At 51.9% G+C, this 21,410-nt stretch overlaps 1 pseudogene; it reads left to right on the top strand.

Annotated features, from left to right (window-relative positions):
• LOC147098111 (scavenger receptor cysteine-rich domain-containing protein DMBT1-like) overlaps nt 1-21,410 on the top strand; it is a 184,461-nt pseudogene that overhangs the window by 139,091 nt on the left and 23,960 nt on the right.

Genomic DNA, 21,410 nt, shown 5'->3' with positions numbered 1-21,410 from the left:
CTCAATGTCTCATTTCAGGCAGACCTGGGAACAGTCAGGCTGACCCGTCAGGTAATCGCTTTTCATTTTTACTTTATCTGGTATCTCTCTGCTCTGATCCATCCCATTGAATATTGAGGCTGGGTGACAATCTCAGCGTCTTTTCGATCACCGATTAACCAGCTCCTCGCGTGTCCATCGGACGGGAAGATTGTTTCCCGTGGACTGTTACTAAAGATCTTTAATTCCAGCTGAGAGGCGGCTGCTCCCTTCATGCAGAGCGACAAGAAACGGGGCCCTGAAGGGCAGAGTGTGAAGGGCCGGCTCCACTGACACTGCTGCCTGTCCCACAGCAGCTCTCACTTTCCACCTCACCAATCAGTGCTGACATTAGGATCACATGACCATCCAGCCACGCCTCTTCCTCTATTGTCTCCGGGGATTGGGGGGAATTTCTTCCAATCCTCACTGGGGCTGAGCTCGCACTACCTTGGCCAATCGGTACTGATCATGATGGACAGCTGACCATTGCAACCACGCCTTTTTCTCAACCTCTGGAGGCTGGAATATATTCTGAGCCAATCGCCACCCCGACCCCGTGGGAGCCGCTCTGCTGCTGGGAACTTCCCGCTGACTCCCGGTTCCCTGCTCGTTTACATCGTTAATTAGTATTTTCCTCTCCCTTTTGCCATGTTTAATATTTACTCCGGGTTTTATTCGGGGTCTGGGCACAGCCTGATGTTCCCACTGATTCCTCACATGGTCCCTCTTGCCTGGTGAATGGGGGCGGTCCGTGCGCTGGGAGACTGTGGGTTTTATACACTCTAACCGCTTGTTGTTATTTCTGATATTTTACAGAGACGGTGAAGCTGAGACTGGTGAATGGGGGCAGTCCGTGCGCTGGGAGACTGGAGATTCACTACAGGGGACAGTGGGGGACTGTGTATGGTGGTCTCTGGGACCTATGGGATGCCGCTGTTGTGTGCCAGGAGCTGGGCTGTGGGGCCGCGCTGTCAAGACCGGGCGGGGCTCACTTTGGGGAAGGGTCCGGACCCATTGTGACGTGGAATGTTCACTGCGGCGGGACCGAGGCCACTCTGCGGAAGTGTGATTCGGCTCAATGGGGTCACTATTCCGGGTCACACTCCTGGGATGCCGGCGTCATCTGCGCAGGTAAAAATCTTTCTTCTGTCTCTCATCTCCCACCGCCTCTGATCATTTACGGAAGAAAGCGGAAGTAAAATAAACAGCGTCTGTCCATCCCCGGAAAGCGAGAGATTATAATTCCAGTATTCCCTGGTTATTATTAAATTTATATTATTAATATTAGGATTACTGTTTGTGTTAAATTATATTACTTATCTATATATATAAATCGGTACATCTGTCTGTCTGTCTGTCTGTCTGTCATTCTGTCATTCTGTCTGTCATTCTGTCTGTCATCGCCTGTGCGTCTGTCGGGCTATGCGCTCGAAAGTTACAGGGCGTACCTACGCGCGCGTTACCTCCAAAGAAAGCTTACGCTTCCGAGACAGTTTTAAGCGTATTTACGTTTCGGCCGGGCTAAAATCGCGCCCGCGGTATCTGAAAAACCTTCAACGTTCCGCTCATTAGCATCTCATTATCCGCTCATTAGCGACAGAGTGACCTCGAGGTCAACCAATCGTACGGCGGCTTGCTGCCGCGTGCGGCCGGGCCCTCCTACGGTCGAGTGACGGGACGATTGACCAATCCTACGCTTTGGTCACCTGACGGTCGACCAATCGGTGCGTGTGTGGGCGGGCCTTATCGTCCTGAACCGAGGTGAGTAGCTGCCATCTTGCTTCCATTCTTTTTCCTGCTTTCTGCATCTTTGTTTTCAAATATACATTTCCAGCAAAAGAAAATTCAATTTATTAAATTCTTTTAAAATAAATCACTCATTTGTAAATATTTTGTCTCACCTGAACATTCTTTTTCCTACCTTTGCCCGTTTTTTTTTTAGGCCTGAAAGCCTGGGCCTTTCTTGCCCAGCCAGGCCCGAGCTAGGTAACTGGGCTGCTGCTAAGCTCCTTACCACACACCGCACCCCCCCAGTGTCACGTTACCCGGGGCAACGGCGTCAGCCACGAGGGTCAGGGTGCGCGCGCAGCAGGAGCAGGTGAGACTCTGTTCCGCGCTCGGCTCGGGCGGGGAGTGGGGGGGCGGGGCACTCGAGGGTGCGGATCGGGTTACCCCAGCAACGGGAGTGCGGGCCGGCTGGGGCTTGGAGAGCGCGGCTCTCGGCCGGGGGGGGCGGGGCTTGGAGAGCGCGGCTCCCCGGGGGGGTGGGGCTTGGAGAGCGCGGCTCTCGGCCGGGGGGGCGGGGCTTGGAGAGCGCGGCTCTCGGCCGGGGGGGCGGGGCTTGGAGAGCGCGGCTCTCGGCAAGGGTGGCGGGGCTTGGAGAGCGCGGCTCTCGGCCGGGGGGGGCGTGGCTTGGAGAGCGCGGCTCTCGGCCGGGGGGGGCGGGGCTCGGAGAGCGCGGCTCTCGGCAGTGCGGGGCGGCGCGGCAGGGTTACCCCGGCAATCGGGCGTGGCCGTGCCTGTCTCTCAGCCTCAAGCCCTCCCTTCCTCCCTCCCCCCCACCCTCCCTCCCCCTCCCTTCCCCCCCGCCCTCCCTTCCCCCCCGCCCTCCGTCCCCCTTCCCTTCCCCCCCGCCCTCCCTTCCCCAAGCCCCCCCTTCCCCCCCGCCCTCCCTTCCCCCCCTCCCTTCCCCCCCGCCCTCCCTTCCCCCCAACCGCGCTCTCTCTCTACCCCCCAGTCGCTCTCTCTCTACCCCCCAGTCGCTCTCTATCTTCCCCCCCCCCAATCACGCTCTCTCTCTCTCTCTCTCTCCCCCCCCCCAGTCGCTCTCTCTCTCTCTCTTCCAACAACAACATGCCCTCGAAAAAGCCTCGGCACCGCCAGGCACTTCAGCTAGTCTATATATATTAAAGGTTACGTCTGTCTGTCTGTCTGTCTGTCTGTCCTTCGGTGTGTCTGTCCGGCTATACACTATAAAGTTATAGAGCATACCTACACATGCGTTACATCAAAAGAAAGCTTACGATTCCGGAACGGTCGTAAGGATATTTATGTTTCGGCGAGAAAAAAATTGCACCCGCGGTATCCAAAAAACTTTCAAAATTCCTCTCATTAGCATCTCATTATCCGCTCATTAGCATCGAGTGACGTCGAGGTCGACTAATCGTACGGCCGAGCGACCCGACGGTCCACCAATCACTGCGTGGTGTGGGCGGGTTCTTGGCGTGTGTGGGCGGGTCCTCTTAGAGTCAAGTGACGGGACGATTGACCAAACTATGCTTCGGTGACCTGACGGTCAACCAATCGGTGCGTGTGTGGGCGGGCCTTATCGTTCTGAACCGAGGTAAGTCGCCACCATCGTGATTCCAAACTTTTCATTTCATTTTCCCGCTTTCTGCGTCTATAAAAAAAAAGTTGCTTTTTAAACACATATTGTTTTAAAAAAAAGTTAATTACTTTCTAATCTTTTATCTAATCTCTTTAATTTTCCTACCTTTCCCCGTTTTTGCAGGTAGCCCTCGAAGCCTGGGTGTCTGTTGCCAGCCATGCTGGACGCTAGGCAATTGTTTTGTGGCAAGCTCCCAACACCCCTCACCCCCCACCCCCCCGCCCCCCCCCCGCTGGGCCTGATTTCGAATCAGTGGCCAGCCATCTTGGTAAAGGCTGGCTGGGCTCACTGCAAGCTCCTGGCGCTTCATTCGGGGTGGGGGGCGGGGCTCGGGAGGGGAGGGGGAGCGGAGAGGGTTAGCCCGGCAACCGGTCCCGGCCAGCCGCAATCGGCCGTCTCAAGCTGCCTGGCCCGGCCTCGGGAGGGCGGGGCTCGGGCTGACCGGGGCGCTGCGCTCGGCATGTCAGTGTGTGGGGCGGCACGGAGCTCAGTGGAGCGATCGTCAGCAGAGAGGAGAGCCCCCCTCCCTCTCCCCCATCCCCCCCTTTCCCCCCTCCCCCCCTTTCCCACATTTCCCCCCTCTCCCATCCCATTTTCCCCTTTCCCCCCCCTTTCCACACCTCTCCCCCCTTTCCCCCTCCCCCTTCCCACCCCTCACCCCCTTTCCCCCTACCCCCATTTCCTCCCCCTCCCACCCCTTTCCACCCTCCCCCATTCCCCTCCTCCACCCCATTTCCCCCAACTCCCCTCCCCTTTCCCAACCCCTCCCCCAATTTCCCCCCTCCCCCCTTTCCCCCTCTCCCCTCCCCTCCCCTTTCCCCCTTCCCTTTCCCCCGGACACTTTCCCCCCTTTCCCTCCCCTTTCTCCCCTCCCCTTTGCCCCCTTCCCGCCCTCCCCTCCCTTTTCCCCCCTTCCCCTTCCCCCCTCCCCTTCCCCCCTCCCCTTCCCTTTCCCTCCCCTTCCGCCCATTCCACCCCCTCCCCCCTTTCCCCCCTCCACTCCCCTTTCCCCCCCTCCCATCCACTTTCACCCCCTCCCCTCCCCTTTCTCACCCCCTCCCCCCTTTCCCCTCCCCTCCCCTTTCCCCCCTCCCCTTTCCCCACTCCCCTTTCCCCCCTCCCCTTTCCCCCTCCACTTTACTCCCTCCCCTTTCCCCCTCCACTTCCCTTTCCCCACCTTCCCCTTCCCCCTCCCCTTTCCGCCTTCCCTTCCCTTTCCCTCCCCTTCCCTCCCTCCGCTTCCCCCTTCCCCCTTTTCCCCCCTTCCCCCCAGTCGCGCTCTCTCTTCCCCCCAGTCGCGCTCTCTCTTCCCCCCAGTCGCGCTCTCTCTTCCCCCCAGTCGCGCTCTCTCTTCCCCCCAGTCGCTCTCTCTCTTCCCCCCAGTCAGTCTCTCTTCCCCCGAGTTGCTGTCTCTCTTCCCCACAGTCGCTCTCTCTCTTCCCCGCAGTCGCTCTCTCTCTTCCCCCAGTCACTCTCTCTCTTCCCCCCGTCGCTCTCTCTCTTCCCCCCAGTCGCTCTCTCTCTTCCCCCCAGTCGCTCTCTCTCTTCCCCCCAGTCGCTCTCTCTCTTCCCCCCAGTCGCTCGCTCTCTTCCCCCCCCAGTCGCTCTCTCTCTTCCCCCCAGTCGCTCTCTCTCTTCCCCCCAGTCGCTCTCTCTTCCCCCCAGTCGCTCTCTCTCTTCCCCCCAGTCGCTCTCTCTCTTCCCCCCAGTCGCTCTCTCTCTTCCCCCCAGTCGCTCTCTCTCTTCCCCCCAGTCGCTCTCTCTCTTCCCCCCAGTCGCTCTCTCTCTTCCCCCAGTCGCTCTCTCTCTTCCCCCCCAGTCGCTCTCTCTCTTCCCCCAGTCGCTCTCTCTCTTCCCCCCAGTCGCTCTCTCTCTTCCCCCCAGTCGCTCTCTCTCTTCCCCCAGTCGCTCTCTCTCTTCCCCCCAGTCGCTCTCTCTCTTCCCCCAGTCGCTCTCTCTCTTCCCCCAGTCGCTCTCTCTCTCTCTTCCCGCCATTCACTCTCTCTCTCTTCCCCCCAGTCGCTCTCTCTCTCTGTTCCCCAAGTCGCTCTGTCTCTCTCTTCCCCCCAGTCGCTCTCTCTCTCTCTTCCCCCCAGTCACTCTCTCTCTCTTCCCCCCAGTCGCTCTCTCTCTCTCTTCCCCAAGTCGCTCTGTCTCTCTCTTCCCCCCAGTCGCTCTCTGTCTTCCCCCCAGTCGCTCTCTGTCTTTCCCCCAGTCGCTCTCTGCCTTCGCCCCAGTCGCTCTCTGTCTTCGCCCCAATGGCTCTCACTCTTCACCCCAGTCGCTCTCTCTCTTCCCCCAGTCGCTCTCTCTCTTCCGCCCAGTCGCTCTCTCTCTTCCCCCCAGTCGCTCTCTCTTCCCCCCAGTCGTTCTCTCTCTTCCCCCCCAGTCGCTCTCTCTCTCAATACCAACAACAACATGCCCTCTCAAAAGCCTCGGCACCGCTGGGAATCTATATATATAAAAGGATAGATCTGTCTGTCTGTCTGTCCTTCGGTGTGTCTGTCCAGCTATACACTCTAAAGTTATAGAGCATACCGACACGTGCGTTACATCAAAAGATAGCTTACGATTCCGATACGGTCATAAGAGTATTTACTTTTCGGCGAGAAAGAAATTGCGGCCGCTGTATCAAAAAAAGTCCAAATTCCGCTCATTAGCATCTCATTATCCGCTCATTAGCACAGAGTGACATTAAGGTCGACCAATCGTACGGTCAAGCGACCCGATGGTCGACCAACCGCTGCGTGGCGGGGGCGGTTTCGTCGCGCATGCGGGCGGGCCCTCCTAGAGTCGAGTGACAGGACGATTGACCAATCCTATGCTTCGGTGACCTGATGTTCGACCAATCGGTGCGTGTGTGGGCAGGCCTTATCCTTCTGAACCGAGGTGAGCCGCCACCATCTTGATTCCAAACATTACATTTCTTTTTCCCGCTTTCTGCGTCTATTAAAAAAAAAGTTGCTTTTAAAACTAATATTTTTTTTATTTAAAGTTAATTACTTTCTAAATCTTTTATCTAATCTCATTAATTTTCCTACCTTTCCCAGTTTTTGCAGGTAGGCCTCGAAGCCTGGGCGTCTGTTGCCAGCCATGCTGGACCCGAGGCAATTGTATTGTGGCAAGCTCCTCCCACCCATCACCCCCCCCGCCCCCCCGCTGGGCCCGATTCCGAACCAGATGGCAGCCATCTTGGTAAAGGCTGGCTGGGCTCACTGCAAGCTCCTGGCGCTTCATTCGGTGGGGGGCGGGGCTCGGGAGGGGAGGCGGAGTGGAGAGGGATACCCTGGCAACCGGGCTCGCCACCCGCAATCGGCCATCTCAAGCCGCTCAGGCCCAGGCCCGGTCCCGGAGATCGGGAGGCGGAGAGGGGAGGAGGGTTACCAAGGCAACCGGGCCCGGCCAGCGGCAATCGGCCGTCTCAAGCCACCTGGCCCAGCCTCGGGAGGGCGGGGCTTGGGCTGACCAGGATGCTGCGCTCGACATGTCAGTGCGTGGGGTGGCACGGAGCTCAGCGGAGCCATCGCCGGAAGAGCGGAGATGGTCTGCTGGCTCCCCCCTCACTTTCACACCCCCGCCTTGCCCCACCTCCCCCACCCCTCCCCTCCTCTCCCCCTCACCCCCTCCCCTCCCCCTCCCCCTCTCCCCCTCCCCTCCTCTCCCCCTCCCCCTCTCCCCCTCCCCTCCTCTCCCCCTCCCATCCCCCTCCCCCCGCTACCCCCCTCTACCTCCCCCCTCCCCACTCCCCCTCCCCTCCCCCGCGCCTTCTCCCCCTCCCCCCTCTCCCTTCACCCCGCCCGCTCCCCTTCCCTACCCTCCCATCCCCTTTCCCCCTCCCCTCCCTTCCCCCGCCTCCCCTCCCCTTCCCCTGCCCCCTCCCCTCCCTTTCCCCCTCCCCTCCCTTTCCCCCCTCCCCTTCCCCCCTCCCCTTTCTCCCCCCCTCCACCCTCCCCCCTCCCCTCCCCTCTTCCACCTCTGCCCCCCTCCCCATTCCTCCCTCCCCCCTCCCCTTCCCCTCCACCTCCCCCTCCTTCTCCCCCTCCCCACCCCCTCCCCTTTCCCCTCCCTCCACCCCTCCCCCCTTCCCCCCTCCCCTCCTCCCCTCCCCCTCCCCTCCCCCCTTCCCCATTCCCTCCCCTTTCCCCCATCCCCTCCCCTTTCCCCCCTCCCCTTCCCCCCTTTCCCCCCTTTCCCCCCTTCCTTCCCCCCAGTCGCTCTCTCTCTTCCCCCCAGTCGCTCTCTCTCTTCCCACCAGTCTCTCTCTCTCTCTTCCCCCCAATCGCTCTCTCTCTTCCCCCCAGTCGCTCTCTCTCTTCCCCCCAGTCGCGCTCTCTCTTCCCCCCAGTCGCTCACTCTCTTCGCCCCAGTCGCTCTCCCTCTTCCCCCCAGTCACTCTCTCTCTCTCTTCCAACAACAACATGCCCTCAAAAGACCCTCGGCACTGCTGGGCACTTCAGCTAGTTATTATATATAATAAACACCCCCACCGGGAGCAGTAAATACCTGACACTCGGCACATTTACAATGCAGACAGAACAAGTTTCCATTGAGATTTGCCCCAAAGCCGCAGTGATTGAGCTGACCGTCTGGAAATGTCACAATCTCAATCCAACTCTCCATTTTCAACCCAACAGCCGCTACCGGGCATGCGCCGTGAGCCCGGCTGTGCGCCTGCGCTAATCGCTTGTTGTGCGATCTGATATTATCCACAGACTGTGAATCTGAGACTGGGGAGGGAGGTTTCTCAGCCTCGGGGAGCCTGGGCAATGGGTCCGCGGTTACTTTGGGCAGCACGGGAGGAACTACACTGTAAGACCCCACAGCTGCCTGAATTTACTATTTTGACACTTAGATAGATAATGAAACGGCAATAAGGACAGAATCTTAGAGAAGATCAGTAAACGGTTCCAATAAATACACACCATCCCATGGAACTGCTGGTAAAAGAGTGGAGAATTCTCCTGCAAGCCTTGCCCATATCTCACGCCCCGTCACTGTTAACACAGATGTATTATCTATTTACTCCATTTGCTGGTCGTGGCATCATGCTGTGCTCAACATGTCCCTGAAAAATGCCGGTATAGAGACTGGTGAATGGATGTTAATTTCCCAGAAGGATTATATTAGAACAATTCACCCAACAAGTAAGTACACAGAGGTGTACAGGACCGGGAATACCTGGATATCTGGAGCTTCTGCTGCTCCTGGATATTTCCCAGCCCTCGGTCCGTTTTTCTTCAGGTCTTTATCCATGTCATTCTTGAATTTGCCGAATCTGATTACTGCATATCTCGCGATTCAGTTTAAGTCCTCCCACTACTCAGCACTCTGAAAGATCCGCCCGTGAGAGTGAGCTAAACGCCTCACCAGCCCACAATAATTAGACACTTCCTCTATTTTGTGACCGAAACATTTGATTTAATTTCATCAACATTTCACCGTCTTAGTGCCGATAATGTTGCCGTCCCTGGATTAAATTTTCAACGTTCAAATGAAAACCACCGGATAAATGGGACTATCTAAAAACATTCATAATATACACGGCGATAAGACAGGAATTGATAACAACAACATTTCCCCTCACATGTTGACACAATGAAGCCAGTGTTTAAGGTCTGTCTCACCTGACTAAATAAACAGGACAATCGGATTATTGTTGAGATTACAGAAACTCTCACCACATTTTAATATATAGCGCCTTAAATTGCTCACTGTTTATTTCAATATAATTGGCAGGAAGTGCCAAGCCCAGACTGGTGAATGGGAGCAGTCCCTGTGCGGGGAGACTAGAGATTTACGGGACTGGAACCTGGAGCACAGTTTGCGGTGATGGGACCTGGTTCTTACCGAATGCGGAAGCTGTTTGTAACGAGCTGGGCTGTGGCTCTGCAGCAGCAGCGCCGCTTGATGCTCACTTTGGAGAAGGATCAGGGCCTGTTATTGGTCCGCCTGGCTGCGGACACGAGCGGGATGTTGGAGTAATCTGTTCAGGTACAAACTGATTGTTATGGAAACATACGGGTTACCAACAAGTTGTGTGCGGCTGCCTCGAGTCGATAGCGAAAGATTAGAAATATTCTCATCTCGATAAACGGGAGCGGGGGGGAGGGGAAACTTAAACAGCGTTTAGTTTTACATTTCTTCACTTTCAGTTGAAAAGACAGAATGTTCTACACATGGCCGTTATAATTCACTGCTAACATTGGCTGATTTGTCCAATCATAAGTTAGTTGCTATTTTTCAATCCTATTACCTTGACGGGACACTACAGATAGGTCAGTGAACCGCGACTCTTAGACGGAATGTTCAATTTCCTCCCACGTGCAGCTAAAATGTCTTGATCAGTGCAGAGAATAGGGCAGTTTCACAGAGCTGAGAAGGGGTCGGCATTTGATCCCCCTGCTGCTGAGCGGGCCCTCACTGCACCTGCTATTGTTTGTGCCGGCGCTGCACCTTGTGCCCAGCGGTCTCAGTGCCTTTAATAAAGTTCCTGTTGTGTGGACTTTCCTTATATCTCCTGTTGAGTGGTTTTCACTGCACCAGCTATTGACTGGGGTTTCCCTGCACCAGCTATTGACTGGGTTTTCCCTGCACCAGCTGTTGACTGGGTTTTCACTGCGCCAGCTATTGACTGGGGTTTCCCTGCACGAGCTATTGACTGGGTTTTCCCTGCACCAGCTGTTGACTGGGTTTTCACTGCACCAGCTATTGACTGGGGTTTCCCTGCACCAGCTATTGATTGGGTTTACCCTGCACCAGCTGTTGTCTGGGCTTTCACTGCACCAGCTGTGGAGTGGGTTTCCACTGCTCCAGCTGTTGACTCGGCTTTCCCTGCACAAGCTGTTGACTGGGCTTTCACTGCACCAGCTGTTGACTGGGTTTTCACTGCACCAGATGTTGACTGGGTTTTCACTGCTCCAGATATTGACTGGGTTTTCCCTGCACCAGCTGTTAACTGGGTTTTCACTGCTCCAGTTGTTGACTGGGTTTTCACTGCACCAGATGTTTACTGGGTTGTCACTGCTCCAGCTGTTGACTGGGTTGTCACTGCTCCAGCTGTTGACTGGGTTTTCACTGCTCCAGCTGTTGACTGGGTTTTCACTGCTCCAGATGTTGACTGGGTTTTCACTGCAACATCTATTGACTGGGTTTTCACTGCACCAGCTATTGACTGGGTTTGCACTGCTCCAGCTGTTGTCTGGGTTTTCACTGCTGCAGCTAGTGACTGGGTTTCCACTGCTCCAGATATTGACTGGGTTTTCACTGCTCCAGCTAGTAACTGGATGAGCACTGCTCCAGCTGTTGACTGGGTTTTCACTGCTCCAGCTATTGACTGGGTTTTCACTGCTCCAGCTATTGACTGGGTTTTCACTGCTCCAGCTATTGACTGGGTTTTCACTGCTCCAGATATTGACTGGGTTTTCACTGCTCCAGCTGCTGACTGGGTTTTCATTGCTTCAGCTGTTGAGTGGGCAGTCACTGTTCGAGTGACAATTGTGGTCTTACCTCACCCTTTAATTAAAACGATAAAGTTAGAAATCACAGTAAGAATAATACAAATATGTTCTGCTTTTAACAATCTGTGGGGAAGCGATAATAAACGAGGGCTAGAAATTAATTATAGCTCAGGAGTTGGCGGTGGCATTAGCAAAGTTGGATAATTAGCGCCAGGCACTAATGCTTTGGACTGCATGCAAAATTCGTGCTCTCTGTTCAAAGAAATGATTGGAGTCCTAAGTCAAGTCTTAAAACCCAAGCTCATTGGCGTTACATTCAAAGGGTGGGCTGTGCCTGGCAAGGTGACTAGAGTCAGGGACCTGCTCGATGGCGGAGGAGCGGGATGGATGGTGCGGTGCCTGTCTTGGGCCAACGTCCGGCTCGCGGTCAAGGCAATCAAGTCGGTGAAAGTGGCACTGGGCCCCGGCTCCACTAGGTGTATCGAGGCGGCTCGGGCACGTGGGGCGATCCCGTCCGAGCTTTCCCCCATTCGGACAGAATTCCTCATCGGCACCCAGCCCCGAAACTCCCCTCGGGAACCGGCACCTCACAACTTGAGCCATCTCGAGGAAATACAATCCATGCCTTTTCATTCCGCACAGAGGTGTTTCCTGTACGGGCTGCTCCTGCACACTCTCCACTTTGCCATCTTCGCCTGACGTCCGGACACGCCTTGGCATGCTGTCTTGCCTGCTGGTGGAGGCGGAGGTCCCCAATGGAGGGCTCTCTACGCGGGAGTCCTCCCTTGTTCGATCAGGGACTTGGCCTGGAGGGTGTTGCACGGAGCAGTCCCCTGCAATTTGGTTTTAAATAGGTTCACGGACTCCCAGGCTGCCTGCATTTTCTGCGGCCTGGACGAGTCAATATTTCATGTTTACACGGAATGTGAGAGGTTGCAGCCCCTCTTTCATTACCTGAAGGGGCTGCTCCTCGATTTTTGTTTGCACTTCTGTCCCACGTTCTTGATCTACTGTCAGCTGGTGCGAAGTGGAGCGGGCAGGTTGGAGGACCTCCTCGTGGGTCTGCTCCTGGGCCTGGCTAAAAAAGCCATCAATTGGTCCAGGCAGCGGCCAGTCGAGGGGGTCGATCAGCCCGATTGCCTGCCTCTCTTCCGTGGCCATGTTCGCGCCAAGGTGGCCTTGGATATGGAGCACGCGGTGTCCGCCGGCAAGCTTGAGTACATCCGCGACTGGTGGGCACCGTGGGGACTGGAGTGCATATTATATTCGGACAACACAATTTTAATTTGGTTTGTTAAGGTTTATTTAAAGTTTGATTAATTTACAGGTAATTTGTTTTTGGTCCAATCAAAAGAGTACACTCAAAGAGTGGGCTGTGACTGGCAAGGTGACTAGAGTCGGGGACCTGCTCGATGGCAGAGGAGCGGGCTGGATGGCGCTGGAGGAGCTGACGCGGCACCTGTCTTGGGCCAACGGCCGGCTCGTGGTCAAAGCCATCGAGTCGGTGAAAGTGGCACTGGGCCCCGGCTCCACTAGGTGTATCGAGTTGGCTCAAGCACATGGGGTGATCCCGTCCGAGCTTTCCCCCGTTTGGACAGAATTCCTCATCGGCGCCCGACCCTAAATCTCCCCTCAGGAACCGGCCGCCTCACAACTTGAGCCATCACGAGGAAATACCCTCCGTGCCTTTTCATTCTGCACGGAGGTGTTTCCTGTATGGGCTGCTCCTGCACACTCTCCACTTTGCCATCTTCGCCTACTGTATGGACACGCCTTGTCATGCCATCTTGCAGTCCGGCGGAGGCGGAGGCCCCAAATGGAGGGCTCTCTATGCGGGAGTCCTCCCTTGTTCAATCGGGGACTTGGCCTGGAGGGTGTTGCACGGAGCAGTCTCGTGCAATATGGTTTTCAATAGGTTCATGGACTCCCAGGCTGCCTGCATTTTCTGCGGCCTGGAAGAATCCGTGTTTTATGTCTATGCAGAATTTGAGATGTTGCAGCCCGTCTTTCCCTACTTGAAGGGGCTGCTCCTCGATTTTTGGCTGCACTTCAGTCCCACGCTCTTGATCTACTGTCAACCGGTGCAGAGGGGAGCGGGCAGGTTGGAGGACCTCCTCGTGGGACTGTTCCTGGGCCTGGCTAAAAAAGCCATCATTTGGTCCAGGCAGCGGGCGGTCGAGGGGGTCTTTCAGCCAGATTGGCTGCCTCTCTTCCACGGCCATGTTTGCGCCTGGGTGGCCCTGGAGATGGAGCACGCGGTGTCCACCGGCACGCTTGAGTACATCCGTGACCGGTGGGCGCTGCAGAGACTGGAGTGCGTTACCAAACCGGACAACACAATTTTAATTTAAGTTGTTAAGGTTCATTTAAAATTGTATTAGTTACAGTTTATTTGTTTAAGCACCTAATCCAAAAGAGTACACTCAAAGGGTGGGCTGTGCCTGGAAATGTGACTGGAGTCGGGGACCTGCTCGATGGCGGAGGAGCAGGCTAATGGCGCCACAGGAGCTGGCGCTGTGCCTGTCTTGGGCCAACGTCTGGCTCACAGTCAAAGCCATCGAGTCGGTGAAAGTGGCACTGTGCCCCGGCTCCACTGGGTGTATCGAGGTGGCTCAAGCACATGGGGCAATCCCGTCCAAGCTTTCCCACATTCAGATGGAATTCCTCATCGGCGCCTGGCCGCGAAAGTCCCCTTGGGAATCGGCGCCTCACAACTTGAGCCGTCTCGAGGAAATATCCTCCATGCCTTTACATTCCGCATGGAGGTGCTCCCTGTATGGGCTGCTCCTGCACACTCTCCACTTTGCCATCTTTGCCTGCCGTCCGGACACGCCTTGGTGTGCCATCTTGCCATCCGGCGGAGGCTGAGGCACCCAATGGAGGGCTCTGCATGCGGGAGTCCTCCCTTGTTCAATCGGGGACTTGGCCTGGAGGGTGTTGCACGAAGCAGTCCCGTGCAATATGGTTTTAAATAGGTTCATGGACTCCCAGGCTGCCTGCATTTTCTGCAGCCTGGAGGAGTCCGTGTTTCATGTCTATGCAGAATGTGAGAGGTTGCAGCCCCTCTTTCACTACTTGAAGAGGCTGCTCCTCGATTTTTGGCTGCACTTCAGTCCCACGCTCTTGATCTTTGGTCACCCGGTTTGGAGGGGAGCGGGCAGGGCAGAGGACCTCCTCATAGGACTGCTCCTGGGCCTGGCCAAAAAAGCCATCAATTGGTGCAGGCAGCGGGTGGTCAAGGGGATTGTTCGGCCCAATTGCCTGCCACTCTTCCACGTCCATGTTCGCGCCCGGGTGGCCCTGGAGATGGAGCACACAGTGTCCACCGGCACGCTTGAGGCTTTTCGCGACCGGTGGGCGGTGCGGGGACTGGAGTGCATTATCAATTTGAAGAACCAAATTTTATTTTGATTTGTTAAGTTTTCACAGAATCACAGAATCACAGAAACCCCACAGTGCAGATAGAGGCCATTTCGGCCCATCGAGCCTGCACCGACACATATCCCACCCGATCCCCGTAACCCCTACACCAACACATATCCCAGCCTATCCCCGTAACCCCATGTATTTAATCCCCCTAACACTAAGGGTCAATTTATCATAGCCAATCAACCTAACCCGCACATCTTTGGACTGTGGGAGGAAACCGGAGCACCCGGAGGAAACCCACGCAAACACGGGGAGAATGTGCAAACTCCACACAGACAGTCGCCCGAGGCCGGATTCGAACCCGGGTCCCTGGCGCTATGTTAGTTAAAGCTTTATTAATTTACAGTCAATTTGTTTAAGCACCCAATCAAAAGACTACACTCAAAGGGTTTACCAATACTGACTGTAGTCTAATCGCAAATCATCATTGTCACAGGCTATTTTCACTTCTTAAAGGGGAGGTTCATTGTTGCTGCAGCACCTCATTCTCAGCATTGCTGGCTGTGCAGCTGCCTCAGCAAGCAGAAACAGAACAAGGAGAAGTAGCCAAAGGACTGAACCAGGTGTGCTCATGTCAGATCCATGTCCCAGGGAGAGAGCCGCAGTTTCTCCGATGAAGAATTGGAGGCATTGCTTTTTGCTGTGGAGAGACGGAGGCTGGTGCACTACCCAGAAAGTGGCAGGAGGCCCTCATCACAAGTCTTGCATACCATGTGGAGGGAGGTAGCGGAATACATCTTGGGCAGTACTGTGGTCCCCAGAATCGACACACAGTGGAGGAAGAAATTTAACTACCTCACTCGGGTGGTCAGAGTGAACAAATGCTTCAACAAATGCAACAGAGCGCCATCGATTCCATAATCTTCACACACTGCCCAAAGCACCGGCGCCGTTGTGGGGGGAGGGGGTGGCGGGCGGGTTGATGGCGAGATTTGCCCCACGGCGCTGGAATCGCCGTGGCTCACCCCAGTGATAATGCTCTAGCAGGAGGTGATAAGGTATAGAATTTCTCCCCCTATAATTTTCACCGGATAATACAGAGATTACCCAGCGAGTTGGATATTTGCACACCTGGGGAATGACCTGATTGCAATGATTTTTGAACCTTCCGGAATTTCAACATCAAAACAGTGTCCTCCGGTCAATCCAAATACTCCAGAGGCAGACGTAAGTTTACTTTTGATTACATTTGCTCTCTTTTTATTAACTATTTCCTGCAACAATCTAAGACATTACAGCGGCTCTGTCCCTTTCTAATTCTGAAACAGCTGAACCAGTGAACACTACTCACCTCCTGAAGCCCAAACATTACAAGTTTTCCACAGCCCAGATACTGCTTTCTGTGACAGGAACAGCGACCAATGCCCAACATTATGAACATGACAATATTTGAACCATTACATATAATCACTGTAGGGTTCCTCTACATAATAAACATTCTGCCAAGGAATTAAGGAAAAACTGCACTGTTAGAAAGAGCAGGGATAATCAGCAATGTTTAAATATATTATTATTTTTAATACCCAATTCACTTCCAGTAAAAGCAGCAGTAGAATCCAGCAACGATTGATTAATTTATTATATTTAATCCCATCTCAAATTCCACTGAAAAATATTTTTAAACAATTGATACTGTTGTTATACCTCAAGAAAGGAATATTAAACACAGCAGAGTTTCATTATTTAGTTAATATAACAGTCAATGTATAACCCGGAAAAGCAAAACACAACCACTGAAGCGCTTGATTTTTAAGTATATATGGATAGCTAGCTGGCTATAGAAGAGAAAACAGAGTAGGGGTTAACTGTAGTTACTCAGTTTGGCAAATGGTGGGAAGAGGCGTTCCACAAGGAGCGGTGCTGCGACTTCAGTTGTTCACCATTTACATTAATGATTTGGAATCGGGAGCACAATTTTAAATTTGCAGACGACACAAAATTATGCGTTATCTTAATGTTGTATAGAACTTTTGTGAGACCACACTTGGAGTACTGAGAACATTTCTGATCTCCATATTATAAAAAGGATATAGAGGCACTGGAGAAGGTGTAAACAAGATATACTAGATTGGTCCCAGAACTGAGAGGTTATATCTATCAAGAAAGATTGAATAGACTGGCGCTCTTTTCTGTAGACAAGAGAAGACTGAGGGGTGACCTGATAGAGGTCTTCAAGATTATGAAAATGTTTGATAGGGTAGAGGTAGAGAAGGTGATTCCACTTTATGACTAAGACCAGAACTAAAGGCCATAAATATAAGATAGTCACTAATAAATCCAAAAGGGAATTGAGAACAAACTTATTTACCCAGAGAGTGGTGAGTATTTGGAACTCGTTACCACAGGGAGTACGTGAGGTGAATATCATAGATTCATTCAAGCAGAAGCTACATAAGCGCAGGAGGGAGAAAGGAATAGAAGGATATGTTGATGGGGTGAGGTGAGGAGTGGTGGGAGGAGCCTATTGTGGAGCATAAACACTGGTATGGGCCTGTTGGGCCGAATGGCCTGTTTCTGTGCTGTAAATAATTTATAACTTTGTAATTATATTGAATCATCCCGTCACAATCGGTTAATAGAGCAATAAAAAACTTGCATCATTTAATTATTCTGTAGAGTTTCTCTCCGATGTCTAAAGGGGCAGAATTAATAATTGTTTAATCAGTTATAGACAACCTCACATCCCAGGAAATGAGCAGTTTGGAATTGGCCGTTCATTATATACATTGGCCGATTTCACATTTCATTGACTTCAGTACAAAAGGAAAATCAGGCGAAGTGAATATTTGCCTTTCAGTTCCATGTTGCCCGGATCACGCCATCGCCCAAAGTTAAAATGACTCCATGGTGATCTTTCTTGGTTTAAATCTGAGCATGTGCTTCATCAATTGCAGATATTGTTCATGGGACAGCAACAAACTGAACCACCTCTGACGAATTAATTCCAAGTTTGCAGATCCAATTTTTACATTTGTGCAATAATGTGAAATCGGCAACAGCAATTATGCTGCCCATTTTATGTGTCTCCGGATTTTTATTTCTATAGACATCAATGGATATAAAAATAAGGGGAGATGTAAAATGAGCTGCAGATTCACTATCACAGATTTATATCATCAAGCCAAGTCAATATTCCCCTAAATCACTGAAATTAGAATAGAGAAGTGTGTGTGAAAAAAAGAATGTTATTTCAACCGGGTTTCAGTCAGCCTAATACAAACTGACAATACTCCACCTGTTGGGAGTTGGACTTGATAAAAAGAAAGAAATTCCTGGATCTATATAGCGCCTTTCACGACCACTGGACGCTCCAAAGCGCTTTACATTTCAAGGTGGAGTAACTGTTGTAATGTGGGAAACGCGGCAGCCAGTTTGCGCCCAACGATGACCACGAACAGCAATGTGATAATGACCAGATAATCTACTTTTGTTATGTTAGTTGAGGGATAAATGTTGGCCAGGACACCGGGGATAACTCCCCTGCTCTTCTTCGAAATAGTGTCAGGCGATCTATTACATCCACCTGACCAGACGGTGTCTCGGTATAACATCTCATCCACAAGAGAGCTGCACCACCGACAGTGCAGCTCTCGCTCAGCACTTCATTGGAGTGTCAGCCTAGCTGTATGTGCTCATGTCCCTGGAGTGGGACTACGAACCCACAACCTCCGACTCAGAGGCGAGTGTGCTACCAACTGAGCCACAAGTGAAACTGATGATAAATATAAGGCCCAAAGCTTCAGAGAAGCGAGGAAAGTGTGCGTGCAGCTTGACGTGGTAATTCAAGAGAACCTGCCACAAGGCATGCCAAATGGATGCGCAGCGGCCTGGGGGAGCGCGCCATAATATAATCAAGTGGATTGTTACCTGCGATTTTGAACTACGTAAGGCCAGGAACATGGAATGTTGCTTAAACTGATTCACTGCAAAGGACCTACGAAGGGGTTTATTCAAATTATTTTGAGGTAGCGGAGTTGGGCAGCAACACGTGGGCAATTACAGCACCTTTAGGTAAATGATGCTGGTCATAGAGTAAACACAAACCTAGGTTCAGAAGAAATAGAACCATGAACAATGATGATGATAAATACAACAACCAGTGATTCAGAAGTGAAATAGACAAAGAAAGGTAGAAATTGATCTGAGGCAGGAGCCTAAAATGCGCAAGAGCGACCGTGCCCCGCTTTACACTCCGCCCAATGTTATTTTGCAATGAAGTGGCCCGTTTTGTGCTTCCACCCAAGAACAATTTCACCTCCAATAATTGTGAAAAAAAGAATCTAACGTAATTCAAAACTTTGTAAAAAGGCGGGCACAGAGATTATCAGGAACATGGAATTGAGCGGCGCAGATCCACAAAAGATAACAATGAGAAGTTCAGAAATGTAACATAAAGGCTGAGAAGACGCTAATATGGTCAAAAGGATGGATTGGTGATTGTAAAGTAGATGATACACTAAACGATGACCTCCCCAAGCCCCAGTAATTGTTCAGTAACAATGCAATTATTTACCTATTTCGGCAAACAACCCGCAGCTTTGAGAAAAGCATAGGTGCTCAAAACTAACAATGACCCAGGACTGGATGGTGTTTATCCACGGGAGAGAAAGAGGACACGGATCAATATGGCGAGTGGTGACCGTCATTATGAGGCATTTGGGAAGCTCCAGGATGCCGGGAGCGAAAGTGATCCGAGCCAGCAGGATTAGAATGATTGTTCGGTTAAACAGTAAATGAGCCCTGGCAGGCCTCCACAGAGGAGATAGTTCGAGTACAGACTAGACACGTGCCTATGAGGGAAAAAGGAAGGGCATCCAAGACTAGAGCTCCCTGGATGACTAACGATAGAGATTTCAATTAAACAGAAAAAGGAGGCTTGTGATAGCTGACAGGTTCATAATTTAGTAGAGAGCAAAGCTGAATACAAAAAGTACAGGGAGAACTGAAAAAGGAACTTAGGGAGTCAAAGTGAGCACATCAGTATAGATTAGTGGGTAACATACAAGTTAACATAAAATAATTTTCTAAACATATAAATAGTAAAATAGTATTCAAATGAAGCATGGGCCCAATTACGCATCAAAATAAAATCTTCTTGTAGAGGCAGAGGGCATGGCTTAGGTAATAACTGAGTAGTTTGCATCTGGCTTCACTAAATAAGAGGATGCCACCAATGTCACAGTGAAGGAGGAGGTACTAGAGCAATTGAATAGGATAAAAATAAAGAGGATGCATTAAAATGTTGGCAGTGCTCAAAGTAGATAAGTCACCGGGCCTGAATGTGATGTAAGGTTGGAAATTGAGGAAGCTCCGACCCCAATCTTCCAATCCTGCTTAGATATGGGAGTGGGGTCAGAGGACTGGATGATAGAAAATGCTATACTCCTCTTCAAAAGGACTGAGGGATAAGCGCGGCAACTCAAGCCAGTCAACCTAATGCTGGTGGAGGGGAGACTTTTAGAGACAATAATCCACAACACAGTGAATTTGCACTGGGGAAAATATGAGTTAATGAATGAAAGTCTGTATGGATTTGCTAACATGGAAGATAGGAGCAGGAGTAGGCCATTCGGCCCCTCGAGCCTGCTCCATCATTCAATGCGATCATGGCTGATCATCCAAATTCAGTACGCTGTCCCTGCTTTCACCCCATATCCCTTGATCCCTTTAGCCTTAAGAAATATATCCAACTCCTTCTTGAATATATTTAATGAACTGGCCTCTACCGCCTTCTGTGGTAGAGAATTCCACAGGTTCACCACTCTCAGGGTGAAGAAATTCCTCCTCATTTCTGTACTAAATGGCTTACCCCTTTTCTTTAGACTGTGACCCCTGGTTCTGGACTCCCCGACCATCGGGAACATCTTTCCTGCATCTAGTCTGCCCAGTCCTGTCAGAACTTTATAAGTTTCAATGAGGTCCCCTCTCATTCTACTAAACTCCAGCGAGTATAAGCCCAATCGACCCAATCTCTCCTCATATGTCATTCCTGCCATCCCAGGTATCAGCCTGGTGAATCTTTGCTGAACACCTTCCATGGCAAGAAGATCCTTCCTGAGATAAGGCGACCAAAACTGCACACAATACTCAAGATGTGTGGTCTCACCAAGGCCCTGTACAACTGCAGCAAGACATCCTTGTTCCTGTACTCAAACCCTCTCGCTACGAAGGCCAACGTACCATTTGCCTTCTTAACCGCCTGCTGCACCTGCATGCTTACCTTCAGAGACTGGTGCACAAGGACACCCAGGACTCGTTACACTTCCCCCTCTCCCAATCCATTGCCATTCAGATAATAATCTGCCTTCCTGTTTTTGACACAAAAGTGGATAACCTCGCATTTATCCATGTTATATTGCATCTGCCATGATGCTGCCCAATCACACAACCTGTCCAAATCATCCTGGCGTTCCTCGGCTTCCTCTTCACAGGACACACGCCCACCAAGCTTTGTGTCGTCTGCAAACTTGAGGATATTACATCTAGTTCCCTTGTCTAGATCATTAATATATGTTATGAATAGCTGGGGTCCAAGGACCGATCCTGCGGTATCCCACCAGTCACTGCCTGCCACTCGGAATAAGACCCGTTTTTTCCAAATGTTTGCTTTCTGTCTGCCAACCAGTTCTCTATCCAAGTCAATACCTTTCCCCCAATCCCATGTGCCTTAACTTTACACGCTAATCTCTTATGCGGGACCTTATCGAAAGCCTTTTGAAAGTCCAAATACACCACATCCACTGGTTCTCCCTTATCTATTTTACCAGTTACATCCTCAAAAAATTCCAGTAGACTAGTCAAGCACGATTTACCTTTTGTAAATCCATGTTGACTTTGCCCGATCCTGTCACTGTTTTCCAAGTGCACTGTTATTACATCTTTTAGAATGTACTCTAGCATTTTCCCCACTACGGATGTCAGGCTTACTGGTCTGTAATTCTCCGTTTTCTCTCTACCACCGTTTTTGAATAGTGGGGTAACATTAGTTACCCTCCAATCCATGGGTACTCTTCCAGATTCCATCGAATGTTGTTAAAGTAAAATCGTATTTGACTAACCAGATTGAAATCTTTGATGAATTACCGGAGAGAGTTGATGATGGTATTCTGGTTGTT

This window comes from Somniosus microcephalus, chromosome 30 (genome assembly GCF_052327205.1).
Source record: "Somniosus microcephalus isolate GS21.2 chromosome 30, FLI_Smic_1.0, whole genome shotgun sequence".
Classification (NCBI taxonomy): Eukaryota; Metazoa; Chordata; class Chondrichthyes; order Squaliformes; family Somniosidae; genus Somniosus; species Somniosus microcephalus.
This window is presented reverse-complemented; position numbering and strand designations above follow the sequence as displayed.